The sequence below is a fragment of the Panthera tigris genome, chromosome D4 (genome assembly GCF_018350195.1).
Source record: "Panthera tigris isolate Pti1 chromosome D4, P.tigris_Pti1_mat1.1, whole genome shotgun sequence".
In the NCBI taxonomy this organism is placed as follows: domain Eukaryota; kingdom Metazoa; phylum Chordata; class Mammalia; order Carnivora; family Felidae; genus Panthera; species Panthera tigris.
In genome coordinates, this window is record NC_056672.1 from 89891007 (window position 1) to 89898739 (window position 7733).

Below are 7733 nucleotides of genomic sequence, written 5' to 3' on the forward strand. Positions count from 1 at the left end.
TAAGCAGCTGGGCTGCAAGCTGGGTCTATAAAGTTCCTGATTGGATCTGTATGAATTGTTTGGTGGTGACAGGACAGGAAGGGATATTTGGTCCAAAGCTTCCAGCAGATTTTCAGAGGGGAACTGAGGCACCCCAAAAGTTAAGAACCACTAACTTATGAATGAGTTTATGAGATTAGCAGTTCGTGTCACTTATCAAAGCGAAAGATGAAATGTTTGGGCTTCGAAGTCAACCAACAGGGTTCAAATCCCAGTTGAGAAGCTGTGAAAGTGACCTTAGGTCTCAGTTTCCCCATCTTCCTCACCTGTCTCTTAAAACTGTGGGAAGGGTTAACGGGGATCATGCATGTAAAATAGCACCGTGTCAGGCACATAAGTACTCAATAAATACAAACCTGATTATAACAATATTACTACTAAATGAAATGTATTGCTGGGTACATGAAGCTTCAGTCTACCCATGTAACAACTTGTATGTGCAACATTGATAAAACCATTCTATAACTCGAAATGGATACACTTCATGTTTGCTGCTGTGCTCCGTCAACTATTCAAAGTAGCACTGGTCTTAATGCAGACATTAAGGTCACTGTATCTGTTCTTTCTTATCACCCCCTACTGAGCCTGCCATCACCAACAGAAAGGCAAAACTGTCCCCGGTTACTCAAATAATGCTTCGTGGTCTCTCCTACCATTATCTTTACTTTAGAAAGTGACCTGTGAATTCTAGGCCAGTCACTACCAGGCCTTGTTTCGTATCAAAGCTGGGGTTTTAAGGCACTTTACTCATTAGATGACAATCTGAATTCATTCAACCTTAAAAAGTTTTCTGTTACCTTTTGCTGGTTCCCAGGACAGAACAAAAGTTAGCACTGCACAAGGGACAAGAAGAAACTGGCGAGGTCCTAAGATCATATATCTTTAATATATATATATATATTTTATTCTCCCCCCCCAAAACAGAGACATTAGATATTAAATGACTAACTTCTAGTAACTATAGGCTTAAAAAGTAAACCAGAAAAAGTATAATCTCAAATTGCTGATGGCAGACCTCTTTCAGACCAATTTAAATGGCCAAAAATGAGGAGTATTGTCAAGCAAACTAAATTATACTAAACACAGGGGAGGAATCTCAAGTGTGAGTATATGTTAATTATACACACACATATTTTTAAAGCAAAAAGCTACAGGTTTGAATGTTACTGAGTATACTTTGCTTTCATGCTTAAGCTCAGCTCCTTACATGACAAACAAAACTAATATAAATAAAACCAATCTCTCAAAGAGAGATTTATAATGTGAAGAATTTACAGGGGGTTACCTCTTAAAGCATCATGTAATACAAAAGAAAGGATACAGAAGTCATCACTCACTGGGTCGGGCTAAGGGTCACCAATGCGCTTAGTTATTTTTAAATTTTTAATGTTTAATTATTTTTGAGAGATACAAAGACAGAGCACAAGCGGGGGAGGAGCAGAGAGAGAGGGAGACACAGAATCCAGAGCAGGCTCCAGGCTCCGAGCTGTCAGCGCAGAGCCCGACGCGGGGCTGGAACTCACGAACCGCGAGATCATGACCTGAGCCGAAGTTGGACGCTTAACCGACTGAGCCACTCAGGCGCCCCAATGTGCTCAGTTATTATAAAGCCGTTAACACTTTGAGTCAATCAACTGAGTCAGAATGTTTAACTGAAGCCCCGGGAGGACTTGAAATCCCAGAAATTCAGACTTAGAAACACTCTAATTCACAAGCCAACTCTCTTACTTCACAGACGAAGAAGCTTAAGCTTAGAGAACTTCGATGGCTTGTTAAAAGTCAAGAGCTATCTGATTTTTAGCAAAGGCCTAAAACAGTTGATGCATCGCTGTACTTGGTTCCTCTGCATCCAAGAGTATACCGTTAATTCCAGGAAAAGCTAGTCCACTGTGGCTTGGAACCTGGAAAAGAACATACCTGTACCCTAACAAATGGTGAAAGAAGGACAGAGCTACGGGATCAAGTCAACTGTAATTCAGAGCCCAAAACTCACCCAGCACTACACACCCACCGAAGGGTAGAAACTATCTTAGGAAATGCCTTTGCAATAAATTATACATCAAAGGAAAAATAGCCAAATTGATACTCGAAGCCACTGGTCCTCAACGTCCGGCGTACATCAGAACCACCTACAACTGCCTCCAAAATATATACCCAGGGTATCCTTGGAGAGCAAGCACGGGGGCCCGTGTACTATGGGGCTGGACATCTGCGCATGGAGGTTCTGATGAACACGACTGCTTGAGATCGCTTGTTCCCGGCGATTTTGTGATTCCGTAAACATTACACAGACAGGTATATCTTTGATTTGCCCTGGGAAGACTGTTCAGTTTCGGCCCACAAATGACACCAAGCATGCACAAAACGCATCGGATTACGCCGCAACAGTAGCCGTGTGACATGCCCTCACTCTTAACCCAGGGAGGAAGGGTACGAGCGAGTCACAGGATCCGAGACACTCCAGGTTAGTGAAGCGGGGTACTGAAGGCCTGTAGCCGCCCAAGAGTCTGTCTAACTAGGAATTTAGAAACACACGAAGCCCTCAGGACACGAGGAAACGCACGAAGTGAAGAAAGCTTCCATCATCCACCTTTCCAGGCACCTGATGGAAGAGGGTTTTAGGTAAGATATTAACTTTAGTAAGAGGATATTTTCATTTTACATCGTCTATAAATTGCCCTTAAGTTTACACCAGCTGGTTAGGGGAAGACTTCGCTGCTCCCCAGGGCGATAGCGGAGAACGTTTCAGCGTTTCTGAGGGGCTTCATCTGCCTGATGCACGACTGTTACAGGTACATTTCCCTACACAACCCTAAATCAGCCCTCCCATTTGCATACTCCAGGTTTACTCAGGAATGTTCAACTTCAGAATCACAGGTGGCTGCTCGGCAAATCAAGGGCTCCCCGAAGACTCGGTTTTATAAATGCTTCCTGAAATTTACAGCCCCGCCTCGCCGGCCTGTTTGAATTCCGATGACTCCAAGCGGATCCCGAAATTGTAAATCAAAGCATCTCAGAAGAGTATTATTCTATTTTAGTACTTTTACAGCTTACTCTATGCAAAGCGAAGTGCTATTTCCAGGCTTTCTATTAACACAACACAAAACAAAACAAAACAAAAAAAAAACCAGCAAGGATTTTAGTAGGACTTGTTTCTGCAGTAAACGTGTCCTTTTATAAAAACATCACACACTTGCCGGCCTAACTTAGACCAACGTGTTGACAAGCACAAGGGCTGCCATCCCCAGCAAAGCTCAGGTGTAGGAGCCCCTGTGGCTGTTGGAGCCCCCACAGCTGGACACAACGCACCCCCCTTCAACGTGAGACGCGCACGCACAGGCACCTGCGCACAAACTCTGGCCGATCGCTTCCAGCCACTCGGTTAGAACGACAGGCCGGCTTCGGTCAAGCGGGAGCAGCAACGAGGCCAGGAGCACCGGCCTGGGGCCCACAGCGGCACGCCCTGGGGACGGGACCCTGGGCCACCAGCCCTGATCTCTCCGGGCCTCAGTTTCCTCCCCTGGGAAATGGAGGCGTCAGCGGCGGCCGCCTCTCCCCTTCGTCGCAGGGACTGCAGGAGGGAGAGGGCGACCGCCGGGCACCGACTCGCCCCGGGGGCGCCCCCTCCCACGCTGCCGCCCGGCCCCCGAGTCCAAAACACGCGGAGCACGACTCTCTCGCAGGGAGCACAAAGAGCTTCGATCCTCCGAGGTCTCTCGGGCCGCGGGCTCGTCGTCTTCCAGTTCCGCGAACGAATGAATGAGCGTCTAGCAGCGGCTCCGCAAGCAGCTGGCTGTCGCCTAGGGTCCGCCTCGGCCGACTGGAAGTGACTGTCTCTGACCGTCAATCAGGCACCCGCGAGCACACGCGGAGCGAGGCACCCCAGTCCCGCAAATTCCAGCGGACGCGCCCGGAGTCCAGGCGGGTCCCCGAAGCCCACGGGCCGCCTCCATTCATTCTCCGCCCCACCCCCGGCCCCCCTCCGGAAGCCCCGGCACCAGCCGCCCTCCCCCACCGGCCCTGCCCCTCCGGCCGGGGGTCGGGGGGGGGGGGGTCTCTCCCCTGCCCTCCGCACCCCGCGGGAGCCTGTCACCCCGCCAAGCGAGGGGGCTGGCGAAGGGGCCCGCCTCACCCCTGCCCTCGGCACCGCGCCCCGGGGGTGCAGCCGTGCCCTCGGCCGCCGAGGAGGGGCGAGGTGCTGGTCCGGCCCGCCTCTCCTCCCCGGGGACTCGCCAGCTCTGCGGGGCCCCGCCAGAGGTAGCACGTAATCAGAGGGAGGGGACAGCCCTCCGGACACCCCTTCCCGGGCTTCCCTCTCCGGCAAGGGAGCCCCTTGCCCCAGCCCCTCGGGGCCCCCCCCCCGACCGGGGTCGTGGTGCCAGGGGTGCCCCGAGAAGCCCCCGTGGAAAGGAGGGGGGCGACACCCCCATACTCACCCACCGTCTCCTCCCCCTCAGCTGTTTACCTCACAGTTCCTCCAGCCTACAGGGCGCCGCCATCTTGGACGTACAGCACCTCCCCCGTCGTGAAAGGCCCACGGCCGCTGCGGCCTCCGCCACGAAAAAGAGTGCCCGGCTGGGCCTCACCTCCCCCTCGACCCCAGCGGCAGATGACCGCGGCCGGCAGCCCCGTTGGACGGAAGAGGCCGTCCTGCTCATTACCGGTAGTGAGAACCAGCCGAGAAAGAACCCAGGAGAGTTTGTAACGTAGGGGGGGGGGGGGGGGCGGGGACGGGCGGAAGGATCCCGAAAGGAGGCCGCTGAGAGATCTTGTGACTCTGAAGGAGGCGAAAAGAAGGGCCGGCGCGGCGGGAGGAGCCACGCGAGGGAGCGAGGGGCGGGGCGGAGGTCACGTGCTCGGGCGGGCGGGAGGGGCCGTGCAAGAGGCGTAAACAAGGTGGCCCGGCTGGGTGTGGTTGGGGTGCCTGCTGCCTTCCCCCTCGTCCCCTCTGCCCTTGCAGACCCGGTTGTTCCCTCCTCCTCCCCCCCGGCCCCCTTCCCGGGGTCTCTCTCTCTCTCTCTCTCTCTCTGTAACCCGCCGCAGAGCCGCGATCGTGTTTCCCAAAGAGCCCCTGGGGCCCGCGTGGGTGAAGGGTCCGCTCTGGAGCCTTGGGGGAGTGGCTTTTCACTCCATCCGGGCAGCCTTCGTTCCTTTGCAGAATATTCGCAAAACCCCACCTCTGGGACTGTGAAGAAAGAACCACACTGGCGCCTGCCCTCAGGTTGCCAACGCCTCAGACCTGATCACGACAGTTGTGGACAACCACCCTAATCGGAGCAGACAGCTTGGAAATGAAGCAGCCTTAATTCCGTCCCTTCTATTTCCTAGCTGTCTATCGGCTAGACCTGACAAGTCTTAAAGTCGGCGGGGGCCTCAGTTTCTTCCTCTGGGAAATGAGCATCACAGCATTCCTCAACTGAGAATTCAAGCCCCGAGCATAGTAAAATGCTCAACAGGTGATGTTCTTTATCAGAGGCCAGAGCAGCATGACAGAGCAGGCAGAGAGTGCGATGAGCCTAACGGAATTTGAAAGGCTTTTTGAAGGAGTGGGCATCTGCTTTGTTTTTAAAGGAAAGGTAGGTTTTATGAAATAGAAATGGGAGAGGCGGTTGGGAGGCCGAAAGCACCAACGAATCAAGAGCCTGGAGGCAGTAAGTGCTGGGTGCCTTCTGGGAATAACAAGTTTTGTCATGGGAACCAGTTGGGTCACAATGCCAGGCAGCTTGCGATGCAAGGGGCCAGGTGCATCAGGGGCCAGAACAGTGGGTGCTGTCGGCATTCGGAGAGGCCCAGTGTAGTCCCAGGTGGGGCTGCTGCTAGCTTGTCTGGTGCTTTGTGAGAATTAGACACCCCTTCTGAGACCGTAGCCCATGTGAGCAGAGCCCAGGGTGTATTTCAGCCCTGTCCTCTAGCCCCCAATCCTCCCGGATTGAGCAGTGCACAGCCTTTATAACCATGCTGGTTTATGGGGCAGGTGGGCGTTGAGCTGGGGATTCAACCAGTCTAACGTGGTTATGGAGGCAGTTGGGGGAAGCCAAGAGTTCTTGATTCAAACGGACCAGAGCTTGAGTGCAGGTTTCTGCTGTCGTACGAACGGACTCAGCCTTCGTTTCCTCATCCACAACATGGGGTGATAATAATGTCTGCAGAGTGGAGATTTGAGGTTAAATCAGTGAGACGTTAAGATATAACTAGGGTAAAACCTAGTTCCATAAATGTTACTTCTGGGGGCGCCTGGGTGGCTCGGTGGGTTAAGCGTCAGACTTCAGCTCGGGTCATGATCTCATGGCCCCTGAGTTCGAGCTGTCAGCACAGAGCCCAGAGCCTGCTTCGGAGTCTGTGTCTCCCTCTCTCTCTGCCCCTCGGCCACTTGCACTGAGATTCTCTTTCTCTCTCAAAAATAAATAAACATTAAAAAAAATTTTTTTTAAATAAATGTTACTTATGTTACCATGTTGATTGTGTTCATGGCCAGCATCCATCACTCCCAGGAGCTGGTCCACCAAATACTGAACTCTATGTAGCCACCCAAGGGCCATCAGCTGGGGGGGGGGGGGGGTGGGATCCAGAGATGAAAAGGTTGGGGGAAAAGGGGAAGGATCTGGTTTCTCCACAAACCATTTGGCAGGAAGGACCACACTGCCTTTGCATGCACGCCAGGGCCGGGACTCAAGTGCATTCAGAGATTTCTCAGTCCAGGGATTGGAGGGCCCAGGTTAAGGGGCGGAGTCGAGGGCCAGGCACTGCCCTAGAGTTCTGACCCAGGAACCTCCCTCCCTCCCCCCAATTTTCCTTAGCGCTCTGACCTCATCCTGCTGGAATGTTCTTCTCCGTGGAAGGGAGCAGCGATCCATGGAGCTCATCAACTCCTGGCCCTCAAGGGGGGCCCGAACTACATTGTTACTGTTTATACAGTGTCTGGAAGAAGAATGGTAATTGTTCTCTCAATATGGACCACCAGGGGCTTGTGTGACAAGAGGCCAGAAAGAAACGGCAGAGGCAGCCCAGCCACCATCCCCAGCTGCTCTTAGTCCAGGCTACCTGGATATTTTTTTCTCTAAAAGTCATGGGTCGCCTGTCTGAACGTGACAAGAAACAAAGGAGCTGAGCCGGTGTAGGCAGGTGGTGCTGACCCGATAGACGGGGTAGTCTTCCCCTGCATTAGTCTGTGCGACATCTCCCCCTCCCCTTCCGAGGGACAACCACAGTACCACCCTCGAGCCACGGGGGCACTTGGACCCGGCCTGGCCAATCCCCATCATCTAGCCAAAGAGATTGGCCGTTGGACACGTGACTTGAGCTGGACCAATCAGGGTACTTCCCTGAGTCTATATATGGATACTAAAGAGAGATTGTGTCTTGCCTCGGGTCACTAAACCCAGATGAAGAAGCTGTGACCCTCCACGTCCCCATCTCCTACGACAAACTCAGAAGTCCAGCCAAATGATGGAAAAGACCTAGATGGAGACCAAGACGGAGATGGAAAAAGAAATATAATTCGCTATCTCCTGAATTTTCAGAGTCCTGGAAAAAAGCCTGCTTTCACCCTTCTGTATGTGGCCTCATGCCACTCACCCTGCCTCCAGTGGCCACACATCTACAGGGCCAAGTCCAAGTTTCTGGCAGTAGCCTCCACAGAGCCCTGGAACCCCATCTCAGCAGCAGCCCCTCGCTGTTTAGCACTGTGTCCAAAA

The 7733-nt window shown here is 52.8% G+C and overlaps 1 protein-coding gene and 1 long non-coding RNA gene across 9 annotated transcripts in view; both read right to left on the bottom strand.

The window, feature by feature from the left end:
- The window catches only part of TSC1 (TSC complex subunit 1), a 48194-nt gene extending 43463 nt beyond the window's left edge, over nucleotides 1-4731 (bottom strand). For 3 of the 8 annotated variants that reach the window (XM_042965140.1, XM_042965141.1, XM_042965132.1), the window contains exon 1: nucleotides 4505-4730. The gene's annotated coding sequence lies outside the window, so the exon portion shown is untranslated. Of the gene's footprint in view, nucleotides 1-3382; nucleotides 3971-4171; nucleotides 4358-4475 lie in introns of those variants that run through there. The other 5 variants (XM_042965142.1, XM_042965137.1, XM_042965133.1 and 2 more) reach the window with 5 other exon arrangements.
- Nucleotides 4732-5985: 1254 nt separating this feature from the next.
- Nucleotides 5986-7380, bottom strand: LOC122233053. Its single transcript, XR_006210504.1, has 2 exons — nucleotides 6846-7380; nucleotides 5986-6182 (listed from the first exon to the last, which is right to left on the bottom strand). It is a non-coding gene; the product is annotated as an uncharacterized LOC122233053 (long non-coding RNA).
- Between the last annotated feature and the right edge of the window lie 353 nt (nucleotides 7381-7733).